The sequence below is a fragment of the Falco punctatus genome (genome assembly GCF_963210335.1).
Source record: "Falco punctatus genome assembly, chromosome: 12".
Lineage (NCBI taxonomy): Eukaryota > Metazoa > Chordata > Aves > Falconiformes > Falconidae > Falco > Falco punctatus.
In genome coordinates this window covers 4,825,454-4,842,699 of record NC_137592.1, presented here as the reverse complement: position 1 = coordinate 4,842,699, position 17,246 = coordinate 4,825,454, and the positions used below count along the sequence as shown (strand labels likewise).

The following is a 17,246-nucleotide window of genomic DNA, read 5'->3' as shown; positions in this document are numbered from 1 at the left end:
TCACAGTCCAGGGAGCCGAACACGTCCGAGCTAATCAGCTTAGAACATCAGTACCATCTTAATGTGGGATTTGGGACCTTCTGGATGCAGGGTGAGAAGCTGAACTAGTCTGCAAGCACATCACTTTATTCCTTTTGCTTTAAGCAAGAATAATTTGCCTTTTTTCTCTCATCTTTCTTCCTTGTTGTTTTGCCCCTGAAAACTGTGCGGCAAAAGCAACCTCCAGGGTGGACACTAAATCTTCTGATGCAGGCAGAGCAGTGATAACATCTGAACTGAGGGTGCTTTTCCAGGGCATGCTTGACAGATGTAGCAGGGCCTTTTAGGATTTAGTACTGGAGCATATCTATTACCCGCGCTGCAGCACAGCTTGGCAGGAGCTGTGTGGTAATCTCCCATGAATTCTGTCTGACTTATCAGAGCATCTGAACAGGTTCCTGCAGGATGCAGAGTCACTGCACCAAGTTGGGGAGAGACAGACCATACACTTCGAACTCCTTTAACTCCTGCTGGCCCAAAAGCCTTTCTACGTTGAGGCTGTGATTTTCCTTTTGGGGAGGAATTGGTGGTTTTCCGCCTCTCCTCCTCGTACTCCCCCTTGCTTGTTCTCTACTTCCCCCAGCGTATGATTTGAAGGAGCAGAATCTAATTTCTACATATCTGAGAGGGTAAGAGTAATTGCTTTAATGGCATGGCAGCCTGCCTATTTCCTTGGCAGAATGTAGTAAATATGATACATGTGGTAGAATTTAAGCTTTCACTGGTTGCAAGTCCAGGACTCTGTAACATATAGGAGTGTGTGCTTAACAGCTTTATTCCCTGTCTTCGCTGCATGTATTTTACCTCAGTCTTACCGAGCAGAGTATTTAATGTTGTCTTCATCTGCACTAACAATTACCTTAATGACTTATATTTTTATACATACATACATGCACATGCATGCGCACACACACACACACATATGTATTAAAATCCACCCCACCAAGATTGATCACAAACACAAAATTGTTTAGATCACAGATTAAAGTTTAATTTTGGAGTTTTGCTTTAGGGTTAGAATTAGCTTCAGACTGTGAGTTGCATAGGAGGCGCTGTAATTTGTTTTAAGGATAAGGCCTTCAGGCTGCTGTGCATAAAATGAGCATGATTCCTTATTCCCACGGTTGATTTTTGAATGGAAGTGCAATTAGAATTTTTTCACCCAGAAGCGCATACAGTACAGAGCAAAGATAATACCTTGAATGCATATCAGCTTGGGGAACTTCTCCTGGAATTTTATTTATTGTTCACCTCACACTAATTCAAAAAAGATCCATGCAAACCCTAACAATACACTTGCTCTTTAATTTGGAGTCTAGTGTGTTTGTAGAGACTCTTGCAGGGGCTTTATTATTACTGAGCAAGATTTCAATGGTGAATTTTAATGGCAGACACAGAAATGTGCAACCAGTTATTTCTGATAGAATGGAAACTATTACAAACAAAACACTGATGTAGCAATGGCCTCCGTTAATCCTCAATTGCTGCAGATATTTTCCTGTCACACCAGGAAGCTGTACTGCTGACTGGTATTGAACAGCCACCATCTGCATATGAGAGGTATGTAGATGATATTTTTTCTGATTATCGATGCCGATCACATTCATCTTCCACTGGAAGTACTGAACAATCGATACTTGCAGAATATTCATTTAACCTATGAAAGAGAGGTGAATTCCTGCATCCAATTTTTGGATGTCATGGTCACTAAAGAGCCAGATTCTGCCACTTCCACTGCATGATATCAAAAAGATATTGCCTCAGGTAGACACATGTTAGACATCACCTCAGTCACTCACCATGAAAAGAAGGTAGGAGGCAAGAGTTGATATCAGAGTTTGGGAAGTCTGTTATCTGAAAATATTTGTTTTTTCTTAGCAGAATTTTTCAGAAATTTGTGTGTGGTTGCCTGTGTGCATGAGCATGGGAGCCTCGGAGAGGCTGAATTTGGGCTGTTTATGCCACATACCTGGCCTGCGTGGGAATCCAGATGGGCTGGGATGTATGTACAAAAACCCCAGCACAGCACTTCTGAAGAGCTGGACTGCATTAGGATTTTGAGAGTCCAAGAAATACTGCAGGAAAGTATGATTTAGGCAAATTGCTACAACTGTAGTTTTTTTAAAGGCAAGAACTTTCTTCCCAAAAAGCTGATTTTGCAGCAGGGTCCCAACACGCTATGCAAAGATCACTCTGTTACCTCAGGGACTTTCCCCAGTTCAGTGGGCAATGCAGTGGGCAGCCAAAACGAGGTAGTGAATGAGCCCTCCTCACTGTTGGGAGAGGTGTTGGGACATACCCTGTGGGCACATGTGTCCTTGCACACATTGCTTCTGGAGCTGGGGGGCTCAACAGAGCTTCCAGCGACACCAAAACCTAGCCCATAGCCATTTCTTCCATTTGAAAAAGGATGTTTTTCTCCCTTATTGAGCAATCAAAGAACTTTCTGACATTTCTTGGGGGGGGGGGGGGGGAGGGAAGAAATCTATTCACTTATTACAAGGAGCAGGAAGCATAAATCCAGGTTGGCTCTCAGATACCTTACACACAAATTGTATTCAGGTAAATGGTCCCTAAAAATGCCTTGATAGTACAATGTACATCATAGTTGCTAGAAAGGAAATGTAAAGCTCCCCATTACAAAGGATAATACAAAGAAAGAAATGTATTTTCATTATAGTCCCATAGTTTCAAAGTATCTCAAGATCTGATTCAGGTCCTAAAGATATTATGAGGCAATATCTATGTTACCTTTGAGTCAACTGCCATGTCTTGACACTTGATCAGTCTGTAAAAGCTCCTGGAAGAATCAGAAATAAACAATTTTATTCCTCAAACAGGAACTCGTGCAGCAGTGTGAGCAAGAATGTTTTTTCTCCTCTAAATATGACTGCAGGTCCTGTAATGCATTTAATGAGAACACTGGGGTCAAATACCACATTTTTGTATGCTCTCTTGTAGAAATACAACCTAGATTAAAAAAAAGAAAATAAAATCCCCAATAGGGAGACATTTTGAAATTTCCAAGAAACTGTGTGCATTGAGGGCATCTTATCCATGCCAGTTAGAAGTGAGAGGTGTATTTAATCGGAAGTGCTGAATAGGTCTTTAACTTTATGCCCTCACATTTGCATATGCAAATTCAGGTGTATATAGACTGTTCTTATTTTTCCTACCAATTTCTGTGTTGGCTTTCCATTTATACTTGCACTAGAAAAGCTCCACTTCCAGGAATGGTTTTATTGGTCACTATACCCATGCAGGTTTATCTAGTTTGGTCCTGAGTGGAGATTTTAAGCAAAGATTTTAAATCCCAAACATTGCTATTGAAAGTACTGGAAAAACTGCAGAAAGCAACGAAATACTGCTGATACATGAAATACTACCACTCACCATTTGCTTAGAAAATTGAAAGACTTTTGCTGGTTTTGCTGAATACTGATGGCTTGGGTGCAAAGGGGAAATCTTTTATATTGTTCTCTTTGGGACAGATATTCCTGGGTTTTTTTATTATTATTATTATTTATTTTGTTTGTTTTAAATGACTAGTAGTTCTCTTTCATTCTGTGTTTTCCTCAAGCATCCAAATATACTTGAATAACTTCTTCCTCTGCCCTGATATCTCAGGAGGAAAACATTACCTGTGGCAGGACAAAATCGATCTACTTTAACTCGGGGGGGGGGGGGGGGTTGTGGGGGGGTGGGAAGGGGGGGGGGGAGGGGGGAGTAGAAGAACAGTCAAATTATTTTAAGCATGTTTTGAAACAGCATTGCTTTAGAGTAGTCTTTGGGTACATGAAGGAGTAAAAGGAACCTGATGGACCACCCAGCCTTTGAGGAGGAGCTGCCCTGGTTGAGGAGAGGTTGTATGCTCACCCCAGCCACAAAACAGAGCTGAAGGGTTGATGCAGCATGTATTTGCCTGAGCTGCTTCAGGAGTCATTGCTCTTCGGTACCCCACTTACTGCTACAGTTAAGGACAAAATTATCTTAAGATAATGGTAAGTATCTGCCCTGGACCATAGCATGGAAAATGAATTTTAAAAAGCTGGAGAAGAGAGCTAGCATGCTAGTAAGAACCAGTGTACTTACTGTTTCTGCTATGATGTGCAAGAGTTTAACAGCCTCACGTATTCCCACCAAGCAGGGCACATCTTATTTTCCAAACCCACAATCTACCTGGTGAATTAAAGGAATAGCTTAATTAATGCTGCCAGTAGAGGGAACTGATGTACATGCGAGTAGATGCGGCAGCTTTTCTTCAGGGGAAAAAAAAAGTTTAAAAATATGAGCACAAGCAAATCCTCTGTAATTCAAGAGGGGGTCAAAGGTACCATTTCCAGCTCACAGCAGTCGATGGCTGGGGAGCAAGAAGGGAGAGCCTGGTGCTGTTTTCTTATTCCTTATTGAAGAGTCCCATGTTCTTAGCATTACTCACAGAGTAGGGTACAAAGTGGCAGAATTTGGCAGTATGTGAACATGTACCCACAGGGCTTTAAGAAAAGAGATTGTGGATCATTTGGGGGTTTTGAGACCTCTGGGTGCAGCTTGAAATGAGTTGAGTCAAAGCTGCAGGGTTTTTTTTCTTCAGTTCCTTCATTGTAGATTTACATAGTGGTTATCTTAAAACCACAGAAGGGTTAGGATGTTGAGGTGAGCTGTTGCAGTCTTGAATGTTCTTTCTGTTTTCTCCCAGTGTGGGCAGCAGTGCAAAAAGCAAGGGGCAGGGCTGCGAGGTCAGAGAGAAAGAATCAGTGCCAAGAACAAAATACATACACTTTCAATGACAATAAAGAAATAAGAAAAAGGCTGATGTTAAAGAACCCCTTGATAAAAAAAAAAAATCACCAAGCAGGTCTGAATATAATTTTGGAAAGGTTCTGCTCAAAGTCGTTACTGCTGAAGTCATTGTCTTTGGAAGCAGCTGCCTATCTAGGGAGACTGGCAAAGCTGAATAAACGAACAAAAGTGGACTGCAGAAAATGTGGTGAATTCATTCACCTTCTAGAGAATCCACTCTGACTGGCAAAAAAGCCTGACTTCCATTGTAGCTGTGGATAACCCCTTTGAAATCCTTTATTTCAGAAGTTTCAATGAATGCCTTTGTTTTTTGGTATCTGACATTCATTTCTGCATAGAAAGAAGTAGTTTGAGTGGAGCCCAAATTTTTTGGGGGAGCATCCATGCTTATTTTGAGATGGATGGTCACGTCTGGTTTTGCTAGTTGAACCCTGGTATTTCTTTTTGGGGATGCATGAAACTTGGGAGTAAGGGCAGACAAACCACCAAAGACAAAACCAAGAACATTGTCCCCTGCTTCCTAATATTAAAACCCAGCTCAAATGATAAACCTTTCTTCAGGTTCTGAAATATTGAGACAAATGGTTGATGCTTTTTGTTTTGTGGGGGTTTTTCTTTTTAATTTTTTTTCTTTCCCTTCCCAATTCAGGTTTCCGGATAGAATTGGAACCGAATGTGCCAAAAATACCAGGATAGAAGCTGTTCTCATGGGTGTTTCCATCTGGAATCTAATGTAGAAATGCCAGAAATCCTGTAGGAAAACCTGTTCTCATGTGGTTTCCTGCCCGGCTCAACGTTTTTGATATGTTGGGAGAGTTTGGATTAGCAGCAGATAAGCAGAGAAACTGGATCTGAATGCCAAACTTTTTTTGAAGTTTTTCCATCCCCACTGGAAGCATTGCGAGGCCCATAGGCATAAGGTATATAGTCTCTTCCCTGCTGGGTAGGGTTCAAAGCTGGCTGCATAATAATAAACAATTGCATAAATATATTAATAAGCAAGGCTTTGCTCTTCACTTCTTTGCAAGGCTATTTTAACCAGCTCTGCTATTTTAACCAGCTCTGTTATTTGAGATAATCTTCAGTTATTTGTACAAATATTTGTATGTTCAGAAAGTTTTATGAATCTTAGCAAGAACATGCACCTGGAAAGTTAGTTTTTAAGTGTTTAGTTTTCATCACCTCCTATTTATTATTCCCCATATAAATTTCTTGAGTTGTGTGTGTGAAGGTCTGATTAGCTCAAAGAAACCAACATCAGGTTTCTTTGTGAAGGGTGCTGAGCCTAAGAGGTATGGCAGATTGTACTTTCCCAAGTTCTGGTCCAAGTGTACCAACAGATAACAGCCAGACCCCGGAGATGCTGATCCTTTCAGAGGCGAGAGGATCCCTGGGCAGCCCAATTGTCTTCTGTTGCCTCTGTGAGATGAGGCTCCTGGCTCTGGCCAGGGGTGAAGCTCACCGGGAGCTGGGAGTGTTTCCTCTGGCTCTCACAGAGCCCCCAGTTTTTCAGCTGTTATTTTCACTCATTTCCCAGCTTTTTTCTGGGTGCTACTGCAGTGAGTCTTTCAAAATCCTGTCTGTCTGTCCTTGACACTGATGCCATAGCTTGCTGATCCTAACTTCTGGTGAGCAGTTGTATGCTGACCTTTGCTGGCTGGCACAGACCTACCCAGCTGCTCTCTCACTCTCCCTCCTCAGCAGGACAGGAGGGACAAAATAAGACAGAAAAGCTTGTTTTACAGGGAGATTCCCTTACCAATTCGCACCATGGGCAGAATAGACTTGACTTGGGGAAAACGAATATATCGCTGATTGCAATTGGTTTAAATAGTAAGAAACAAAGGCCAATTAAAACACCTTTCCTCCCCCAAACCCTGCTTTTTCTATGAGGCTCAGCTTCACCCCTTCACTTCTGACTGCTCCTCTGCCCCAGGCAGCTCATAGGGAATGGAATGGGGAGCGGTGGTCAGTCCGTAACAGCCCTCTGTTGCTCCGTCCGCTCACACCTTCCATCTGCCCCATTGTGGTGGTCTCTGCCCTGGCCTTGGAGCACCACTGTCATCTCCTCCTCTGCTCTCCTCTCTTCACAGGGCTGCTTCTCACACTTTTTCCCCTCACTTTTTTTCCTCCTCACACTTTTTTCCTCTCATACTTTTTTCCCCCCTCACACATTTCTCCTTCACACTTTTCCCCTCTCACACTTTTTTCCACTCACAATTTTCCCTACTCATACTTTTCCTGCTCACACTTTTTTCCCCCTAACACTTTATTCCTTCCACACTTTTTCCCCTCTCACATCTTTTTCCCCACACACTTTTTCCCCCTCACACTTTTCCCCCCTCTCACATTTTTTCCCCCTCACATTTTTTTCCCATGCTTTTCTCCTGCACTTTTTCCCCCACACACTTTTTTCCCTCACGCTTTTCCCCCTCACACTTTTTCCCCCTCTCACTTTTTCCCCTCACATTTTTTTCCATGCTTTTCTTCCGCACACTTTTTTCCCCACACACTTTTTTCCCCTCATGCTTTTCCCCCTTTCATGCTTTTTCCCCCTCACACTTTTCCCCCCTCTCACTTTTTCCCCTCACATTTTTTTTCCATGCTTTTCTCGCGCACACTTTTTCCCCCACACACACTTTTTTCCCCTCATGCTTTTCCCCCTTTCATGCTTTTTCCCCATCACACCTGGCTGCTGGGCGCCATTTTGCCCTCTGAAATCCTGTTCCCCTGAGGTGCCTGTGGTTTGGCTGCAGAAGAGGACAGCTCTGGCCTCTCCTAATAGCATCGGCAACGCCTGGGCACCCACAGATGGTATGACCATGGATAGCTTTGTGGGTGGGAGATGGTTTGTCCCAATTATTTGATACGCCATTGGGAAAAGGGTGGCTCTTCTGGGAGAAGCGAGTCCCCTGCAGGGCCTGGGTGCTGGTGCCGTGCCCCCCCCCCCCCCCCCCCCCCCGACCCTCAAGCACAATGAAGCTGTGGCAGTGAAGTGAGGCAGGTTCCTCAGGTAGCACCTGCTGCAGATGGTGCACTGAGGAAAAAAACCCTTCCAGTCTGAATTTGCAAATGCAGCTTTTTTCACCAAAGGCCAATCAGTTCAGCTCCGATAATGTTGCCTGGGTGTAGGACGACTTTGGCATAACAACAGGCGGAGGGAGACTGGTTTGCTGTGGCAGTCTGGTGCCAATACCAGGTGTGAGACCTTGGGAGCAAACAGACAGGTCCTTTTTTATTTTTTATGTTATTTTATTTTATCTTGCGAATCAGGTTTAGCCTCTTTTGTTGCCAAAGTGTGGAATCCTGCGGATCTTCCGCTCCTGGCACCTCCAGAAATTGAATTTCTGCTGAACAGAGGCCTGACGCATTTAGTTCCTTGTATCGAGCTCCTTTTATCAGGGCAGTTGTAGGTGAATGCATGCTGAGGGGCTTTCTTCTGCTTAATGCTGCTTTGTGCAGCAACTATGTATAGAAGTGGAAATCTCCCCCCTTCCCTCACATGCATGGCATGAAGGCACACACGCCTGAAAGCATAGGTATTCTATTTGCACAGGCCAACACTTACCTGCCAGAAAGCTGTTTATTTTTGCAGCTCCCTCTCTTTTGAGCTCCGTTTGTACTGCTGTCTTCCCCTGCCACGGACACGCATTAACACCCTGTATCAGCTGTCGGTAGTGATCTGTGCAGAACGAACATCTGTATTAAGTTTGCAGAGCTAGTCAAAATGTTTACTAGGACTATTTAATAGGAAGATCAATAGCAAGTGCCTCTTTGTTTGTTTTAACAAAACAAAATTGGTTGCAGAGCAAAACCTTTTTAGAACAACAACAACAACAAAAACCCAACCATGGCATTACTCCAGCTCAGTGTAATGACATGGGGGAAAAGGGCATTCCTGAGTACTTGTTCAGATTTATTTTCATTATGCAGTTATTAGGATAAGGGAGCATTAGATAACTGTTGTCACTGGGAGACCCTCTCCCTATAAAGCAAGTTCGCTCAGCAGTTCGTTTGGAGGTATGCTGATTTATGGCTGTCAGCTCCTGCCTGACAGTGTCCTGACAAGTTCTGCTGGTAGAAACTTGTTCAAGCTTGAAGTGACACTTCTGTGCTGCCGGTTTTCCTTCCCCAGAGAGGAAACTGCTCTCGACCATCCCGATTTTGGTGTCATGCTGAATTCCCTTTAAGTGTGTTTCCTTGCCTGGGGTCTGACTTGCTACTGGAAGCCAATATATTAAATCACTTCCCCAAATTACCATATTGGCTCCTTGCTTAGGGGCTGTTTACAGTAGGTTTCAGACCACTGGTTGGCCCATGTAATGCCTGATTTGGAAACTGGTAGCATCTCCAGTTGGTAGCTGACAAATTTTGTCAGTTTGAGTCTGGCACAAAATATCAACGGAATATGGGGAAAAGGGGAAAATGGATTATTTTCCGTTTTCCAAAAGATAGCTGCAAAAGGCTGTTTCATTATGTGTATGCAAAATAGATATTAGCTGTTTTTTTGCGGGAGGAAGGGGGGAACAGATAGGAAATGATAGCTTGTTGTAATTAAGAGTGGTAAAAGAACCCCAATTCTCTAATCCTTGATCTTGCTAAATAGATGCATGTTCTTAAATTTAAGCACTGTGGTACCTCCTCCCCTTGTGTTTAAATACGCCTCTTAATAATTAGAAGACTGGATTTATATCCTAACTTTCCAGACAGCTGGTGGGTTTTTTTTCTGTCATCTTCACCTCCTAAAATGTTGTGATGTAGCAAATTAGCCATTTCTCACCATTTATTCTGTAGAACAGAAATAAGTGAAATCTGTCTCTGAAAATTAGTGCTGCAGGCATGTGAAATAAATGGTAGTCTACATGGCAGCAGCCAAATAAATATGTTTTGCAGCTTTTAGGTGAGAATAAGGTGGTAAGTAAAATAGAAAGGGAGGAGCTAAATATTCTGGCAAATAGTATGTGTGAAACATGGGGAAGGCTCCAGAAAAAAGTTAGGAGATATGAATCATTGGCTGTGGAAATAGATAGAGACACGTCAGAAGCCTTTGAGTGCATTTATCCTATTTCAAGTACTTTGTATCTTTTAGAAATGCAAACCAATTGCAGTTTTTGAGATTTTCCTGTGCTTAAATAATTTTCCCTTTGGTAAATAGTTTCAATTATAAGTTAACTCTGCCAAAGTTGTGCTTTCTCTGGCTTCAGCTTCAAGCATTGGGTCTTCTGACAACTTTGTCTCCTGGGGGGAAGTGTCCCATAATATTTATGTTTTGTGACCTGTGTTACCATAAAGGGTGATTGAGACCCTCTGTCACCTTTTCTTTGATAAACTATAGGTATGGAGGTCTGTGAATTGTTCATGGTAAGGCATATTTTCTGGTGCTTGCATTCTTGTTCCTCTTTGAATTCTTTACAACTAAGAAATTTCCTGCTTGAACTTTTGCTTCTAGGGCTGTCCAGGTATTCCTGCAGCAGTAGCACCTTTGCCAAAGGCAGAATTACATCTCTATTCTTCCTTGAAACTCCTTTCTGTGTACCCAAGGTCTGTGGTAGACTTTGTGGCTACTAGGCTGCACAGAGATTTTAAGACTGGCTGTTGATAACCATCATTTTGGCGTGGCTCAGGGTAGGAGTGGTGGTCTTATGGTGTGGTTGGCATTCTTTGTTCCTGGCTGGATGACAGTGCTTTGTTGAGGTGTATATTGTTTAGTTTACAGTTTGCCAAATGGTTCAGAGTGCTTTGTGTGCTCTTTGATCTAGTTGTCCTGCAGTCTCCCTGTCACCTTCAGACTTTAATAATAATGATTTTATTCTAGTTTGTTTGGTTTTTTTTCAATCATTGAGTTAAAATGTTAAATAGCATGAGAGTAAGGATTTGTGCTGCTGGCCCAGTTAAAAATATTCCTACTCAGTTTTCAGACTTCTATTCACAGTTACATTTTTTAGTCTAAGGTGCCAGTTTTAATCCATTCTATTTTGTTCCTTGTTTAGTTTATATCATTCTGTGTACGGGGTCAAAACAGTATGGACAATCTGATTGTACGCCTTACAGACATCTAAGTGCAGCATACCAACACTATCACCCTTATCAACCTGGTCTGTGATCTCATTTAAACATCACTATCACCCCCACCCCCCACCCCCACCCCCACCCCCCGATGAAATCTATTTTCTGTAAACCTGCACTGCTGGAAGATATTAGTATTTGCTTCTTTTGTATTGTAATAAATAATTATTGGATTAACTGTCCATTATCTTACCTAAGATCAGACTGACAGTCCTCGCGATACCTGGAGGACCTCGTCTTGCTTGTTTTAAATTTTGGAGAAATGTTACTTTGCTTTGGTACTCTGGAGTACTGTAAGTCACATTGAGTCCCTGCAGGGTGGAGAGCTTCCATGCCTGTTCTTTGAAAACTCTTGATGCACATTTCTCAACTGACTGACTTCAAAATCTCTCTCTTTTTTAGCTGCTGTTTCAAACTCCTTTGACACATTGCTAAGACTGAGCGTGATTCATTATTTTTAGACAATATGCATATACAATCTATTTCCTAAATATGGAAGACAGGTATTCATTGAATTCTTATATGCCTTTCTCATTATTATTATTATTACATTTTTGCTATTTTCCTCTAGTAACTGATGACAACACTTTTGTTCTCAATGCACTTTTAAAAGTACGAGATATCCTTTCCTCATTGATTTATCTTTTTTTCCCTTTCTGGCTCCCTTTGCTGATTTCCTACAGTTACTAGCTTTTGGTTTATACATTTTATTATCAGTTTTCCTTTATATCATTAGTTCTTTGTGTTGAAATAAATGTGTTTTCGTTCTATGTCTATTTTACACTGAAAGTAATTTTTAAATACTGTCAATTTATTTCTTGATTGTGGAATTGTGGCCTTTGAAATCTAGGAATGCATTCTTAAGGCTCTTCTGATTACTGTGAAAAAGTTCCTCTGTAGCCGATACTGCTCATAATTATTTCAGTATTGTGAACATAATTTTTTTTCAACAGCAGTTCTATTTGTGAATGTATGGACTAGACTCATAAACACACACATTACTTTGGACTCAATTCTAAATATTATCAACAAACATGATCAAGTCATGATCACTGGCATTTAAGTAACCATCTATTTTTTACATCTGGGATCAGTTCCTCTGTATCTGTCATTAGGCAGTCTACCCCAAGCTGGGTTGAGTTACGAAATTGGCTGCCTGTAATTTTTGAAATTCTGAGGACTTTTTAGTGCTGGTAGCCTGAGAACACCAGCATATGCCATTCAGATTGAAGTCCCATATGTTAAGACAGCTTTTTTTACCAACACATGATAAATAAGTCTTTAAAGAAGCTGGTCATCCTGTTTTTTATGGTGTTTTGGTGGTGTGTAGCAGGCACCAAATAGTTCACTGCCTTCTAGTTTATTTGTAAGAACATAGATTTTGAGTCCTTGATTGTAAGGACATGAGATTTTGAGACAGAGTATCCCCCCCTTTCCTTTTTGCCCACTTGAGCCCTCTGAGTTGGATTGTAACTATTCATTTTTATGTTCTGATCAAGTCAGTTTTCCCAGCAATATCAACCAAGTCAAATTTATGCTCATAAATCAGAAATTCTAATTCCTTTCTTTTATTATCCAACTTCCAGCAGAAGTGTATAAGCAATTAACTAATTTCATCCCTTTGTGTAAGTGGATGCTTTTGTAATTTTGTTCTCAACAACATGATTTTGAACTACAATCAAAATCCTTACACCATTTACCTAGGCAGTGATTACATATGCAGAATTTTCTGACTTTTTCTTTTCATAGGACAGGAGAAGCCTTATAAGATCGTATAAATATATTTGCTCCTGCTGAATTTGGCCAACTACCTCTGCAGAGATATTTTCTACAACTTCCTTGACAGGGATACACTCACTGACAATCTCCTCTTTGTCCTTCATATAAACTTCTGAATTGACATTGAAGTATTTCCCCAATTTGCTGCCTTGTCTAGTCCATGTGTGGCCATTTTCATTCTTTTCTACAGGGAGTAGTTATGCTTCCTAAGGAAGATTGTTCAAAACTGCTATACTTCATTCTTTGTTACATCTGTGATTGCACTTTCAAACCACAGTTTTGTTTCTTTTAGCTTCATTACCACTTGCACATCGTTCTGAAGAAATCTTTTCAGAAGATGAGAAAATAGAGCCCATCCATTGCAGCTCAGAGCCACACTGTGCTGCCAGCCAGCACTGCCTTGATGGCCCCTGAAAATGGAAGTTTCTGGGATGTCTTCTTCAAACTTACTCTGAAATTACTGTTTGCCTGTTCTCTTTGCCTGCTTTAGAGTTTGCTTGGCAACTGACGGCTAGATTAAGGAGAGCTGCTTAGTTTCAGCCTGCACCCCACAGTAATGGGTAAATCAAGTCTGACTGATTATAAAGGCCCAGGGATTTGAAACAGGAGCCCCTCACATGAGAAACCAAAGAAGAGTTGGACTCTATTGTCTTAAAGGTCTTTTCCAGCGTACACGATTCTATGATTCTGTATGAGTCGCTTATGATTTTTAACATAGAAGCACCGGAACCTGCCCTGTATCCTCTCTAATACCCGTTTTACAGCTCCTGAGGCAGGAGGAGACATGGAGCTTGCATTGTCAAACAGAAGCAGCGCTTACTAAGTTATTCACTGCATGAATGTTGAGGAAAAAATGATTTTGCATCTGTCCTTTGAAATACCATTCTCCCACAGTTAGCCTGGCAAGATCACTTCCCAAGAGCTCTCTTCAAGTGGTAAATCGAACTGTCGCCAGCTACAACCGACTAAAGAGGGACTGGACCAGTGACAAATACATTACAAAGGGCCAAGTTATCTCTAATTGTGCTTTGTTTAACGTGATTGTTAAAACTCTCCCTTAAGTGGCTGTTTGTATGGGTACCACTGGTCAAACATGATGAAGGACTGCAGTGGCCCCCATTCACCAGTGATGAGCTCAGGCTTGCAGCTTTCTAAAGCTGAGCTCTGCCTTTTCGACCAGGCTTGCTATAAACTGTGAAACGGTACAGGTCAGACAAGCACTAGGGAGGCTTTTCTCCCCACCTGGCTTTGAGTGGCCTGTGAGCTTTTTAGATTGAGGATCTCTGACAGATGAATGGGTGCTGCAGAGTTTGGGCTTTACCTGCAGGTGTGGTGTATGGGCTCCTTTAAATGCCAACATAATAGTAAGGACATATTAAAAACAGAGAGGCAACTGCTTGGTGTCATCCTATTCCCTAATTGAATACCTGCCTTTCTGGCAGGCTTTTGGCAGGGTGATATGAAAATTGCTGACCTTCAGCTGCATGACTGGGGCACCCACCAGCCTCCTGAGGCATGGCCAGTCTCCAGGTGTCCTATGCTTTCTTCTGTGTATTCACAGCTTTCTCTTTTTTTTTAATTTTCATCCTTTTTTGCGTGTGTGTGTCCCTACCCATATATTTTTTTCATCTTTGCATCAGTGATGCCTGCAGGCAAAGTCTCCAGGGTTAGGCTCAGCAGAAAGAGGAGTTCCTGCTGCAGCCAGAGGTATGCACACCGCTGGTGAGGAAGTCCCAGGGGCCATTCATGGTTTTATTCTCAGGGTGCTGCTCACAGATGCTGTGAAGCCAGGTACACACCTCTCCTCAAATACACATTGCTTTCTCTTCCGAAGTGATGATTGCCTTTGGACCTGTGCTGTGGAGAGTACGTTTCAGTATAAAAATATCCATCCCTTTGAAATGGATGAGGGCTGTGTTTCTTTTAAACCATATCTAAATCAACTTGCGAAAATCTGAAATATATCTGCATAGATCAGATTTATATGAAACAAGGAAAAATATTGTAATTTTGGGGGTATTAAATTAAAGGGTCAATGTAGTTGTTCTTGGACTAACTGATGCATGGGAGAATGGGGTTTAGATCATTTTCAGAAATTCCCCTTTCTTTGCTGACAGTCAGAGGAAAGGGGCAAGAGGCTATTGCTTGTGTTTGTTCCTAAAGCAAATCACAGTTGATAGTTTCAACTTTAGACCGATCGGCCTTGACAAGTTTCCCTTCAATTCCTTCTTGTGTGTAGTTTTAGAAATCTTTGAACGGTGAGAAGCACAAAAGGTAGAAAGTTAACAAGACTCCACGGGGCTGTGAGATGGTACCTGACAAGGGAGGAGAGGTGCTCCTGTGACTAAAATAGGCGACACAGAAGAAGGTTTTGCACTTGTCTGAGAAATTGGGAATCTTGTTATGGGCTAGCAAGATCTCGTCTGCTCAGACATACATTGTTCATAGCAAAAGGTTTGGTTTTGTTAGCTGAATGTTTCCAGGAGGTTTCTTAGAATTTTCAAATGTGTAATTTTTAAGTGAGTTTATTCTGAGAAGTCAGTACTGCAAACTCAGTTATTTTTCTGGGGAGTTGGGAGGTGTTTTGAATCTATTTGGGGTTATGAAACAATTGTGTGGTGGGGCGGCGTGAGGAAAAAAGCCCTTGATTTAGTACACCAAAGAAAAAATGTCTTTTTCTACTATCCATCTCCCTTAAAAGAACTTGAGGCTCTGCTTTTGCTTTCCAAACTTGTGCAGGTAATTAGCATCAATGATTTGTCCTTAAGAAGCAGCTTTGGCCTTGCATTTCAGAGAGAAATGTAGTTATTTTAGATTTAGCAAGTGTGCTTTAGGTTTTGATCCGTAGCTTTGGTTTTCTTGTTATTCATATTGATTGTTCCAATTTGTATTCTGTTTTGCTCTGTGAGTTGTTGATCTGTTTTGTTTCTGTTCTGTTTTTCAGTGACCACAGGTTTCTAGTTTTCTTTTTTCTCCTTAGACTTTCAGGTTTTAATTCAGTGTGTGTTTTCCAGGATATTTCTCACTCACTTTGGCACCACTGTTGTACGATTGTGTTGCTTGCCTCTTCCTTCCTAGAGACATTGTTAACAGGTATTGTGGGACAGATATTGCCGTCCTCACCCTACATTTTATATAGAACACTGCACTTGAGTCAAAAGTAGTATTCCCTTGCCTGTGCATTTTCCTTTGGTGGGAGGGCCAAACCATAATGCAGGTGGCAACTGTCAGCTTTGGGTTTCTTGGGAATGTGTTCCAGACTATATCCTTTACCATGGTAGCTTTTGCAAGGCTGTGATGTAGTGAAAAACATTGGGATATTAAAGCCCAGTTAATGGAAAACCATTAACGCTCAGCCTGGAAAGAGTGGAAGACCCTTTGGAAATCCTGGTGGCTAATAATCCCTTTGTGAGAGGCCAGTGCAAGGGGGCTCCCCTGCTTTCCTCCACAGCCCTGTCATCTGCCCTGGCCACCTCCAGAGGAGTAGGTCTATTGCTCTTGAGCTTTAGCTTGTTGGAAACATAGCATATGGTGCGGCAGCAAAGAATTGTAGAAAATAACGTGTGTGGCTATAGGGGAAAAAGAGTTTGAAAGAAGAGGAAAATGCCCCAGAGCACGGGGCCATTGGCCCATACACTGACCTTTCTGTTCCTCCCTGTTCTTCTCAACTGTTTTGAGACTCTCCAGATCCCCTGAAGGGTGCAAAGCTAATGATGTTACCATGCTGATGTACAATTTGGAGCCCAGTTAGACCAGCGTTTGATCAGAAAAAAGGTTTGGTACTTCTAAATCCTGTTGTCCTGATCATTGCCAGAAAGGTAGGCAGCTTTGCAGCCTGCCTACTTGGTCAGCAATTGTGCCCTCCGGCCATGAATTTAAGAAAGGTGTGGCAAATCTGACATTATCCTACTCTACTGGAACCAAGGGGGCTTGGTAATACTTTAAAAACTAACTGATGAAAATCTGGAAGCTCTAGTTTTCAAGCAAATGCCTGTTGGCCAGAGGCACCGTGTGCGTGCGTGTGCATGGATGGGCTCTCTTCTTTTTTAAAACCTTTGGAGTGAGTTTTTTGGATACTTCAGACGTCCTTTTTTCTCACCCTCGGATTGTTCGCCGCCTCCCCAGCAAAGTGACATATTGTTTGCAGTGGAATTTGACAGGCTCAGATGGCAGTAGCTGCTGCAAGATTTTTTAGTTCTTGTTGGTGCTACGACAGGTCTCAACAAATTCCCTCGCCCACTCGCCCATGGTGCATAAGAAACTTTCTCTAGTGTGAGGGGAGCTTGCCCATCAGTTTTGTCAAAATCTCAGCTTTCCTTTAAGCACGATGCAGAAATTCTGGCTTTCTGAATGTGACACAGATCTGCTTTATGGCAGCGGTGTTTGCAGATTCAGGAAGACAGACAGACAAAGGCAACTGAAAAGTGAGCTCCCAAACAACCCTGTCTTGGCTTCATGATGGAAGTGAACTACCTGGGGTATGTGTTGGGAAGGGGCTGTGGATTTCTGCTGAGGAGATCTGGTTCCATTCTGTGTGCTGTGTTCAGTCTCCCTGTGTAAGT

At 42.1% G+C, this 17,246-nt stretch overlaps 1 protein-coding gene and 1 long non-coding RNA gene across 3 annotated transcripts in view; one reads left to right on the top strand and one right to left on the bottom strand.

The window, feature by feature from the left end:
* Positions 1-14,368, bottom strand: part of LOC308071876 — a 40,343-nt gene extending 25,975 nt beyond the window's left edge. Inside the window, exons 1-2 of the long non-coding RNA XR_013931353.1 lie at positions 8,408-14,368; positions 1-4,218 (exon numbers count right to left, since the gene is read on the bottom strand). The exon at positions 1-4,218 is cut by the window's left edge and continues 25,975 nt beyond it. This is a non-coding gene — a long non-coding RNA (uncharacterized lncRNA). The remainder of the gene's footprint in view (positions 4,219-8,407) is intronic.
* LOC308071871 (uncharacterized protein) overlaps positions 1-17,246 on the top strand; it is a 358,228-nt gene that overhangs the window by 54,456 nt on the left and 286,526 nt on the right. The window contains exon 1 of one of the 2 annotated variants that reach the window (XM_080407936.1): positions 4,211-5,759. The exons of the other annotated variant lie outside the window; for it this stretch is intronic. The gene's annotated coding sequence lies outside the window, so the exon portion shown is untranslated. Of the gene's footprint in view, positions 1-4,210; positions 5,760-17,246 lie in introns of those variants that run through there. 2 annotated transcript variants of the gene reach the window in all.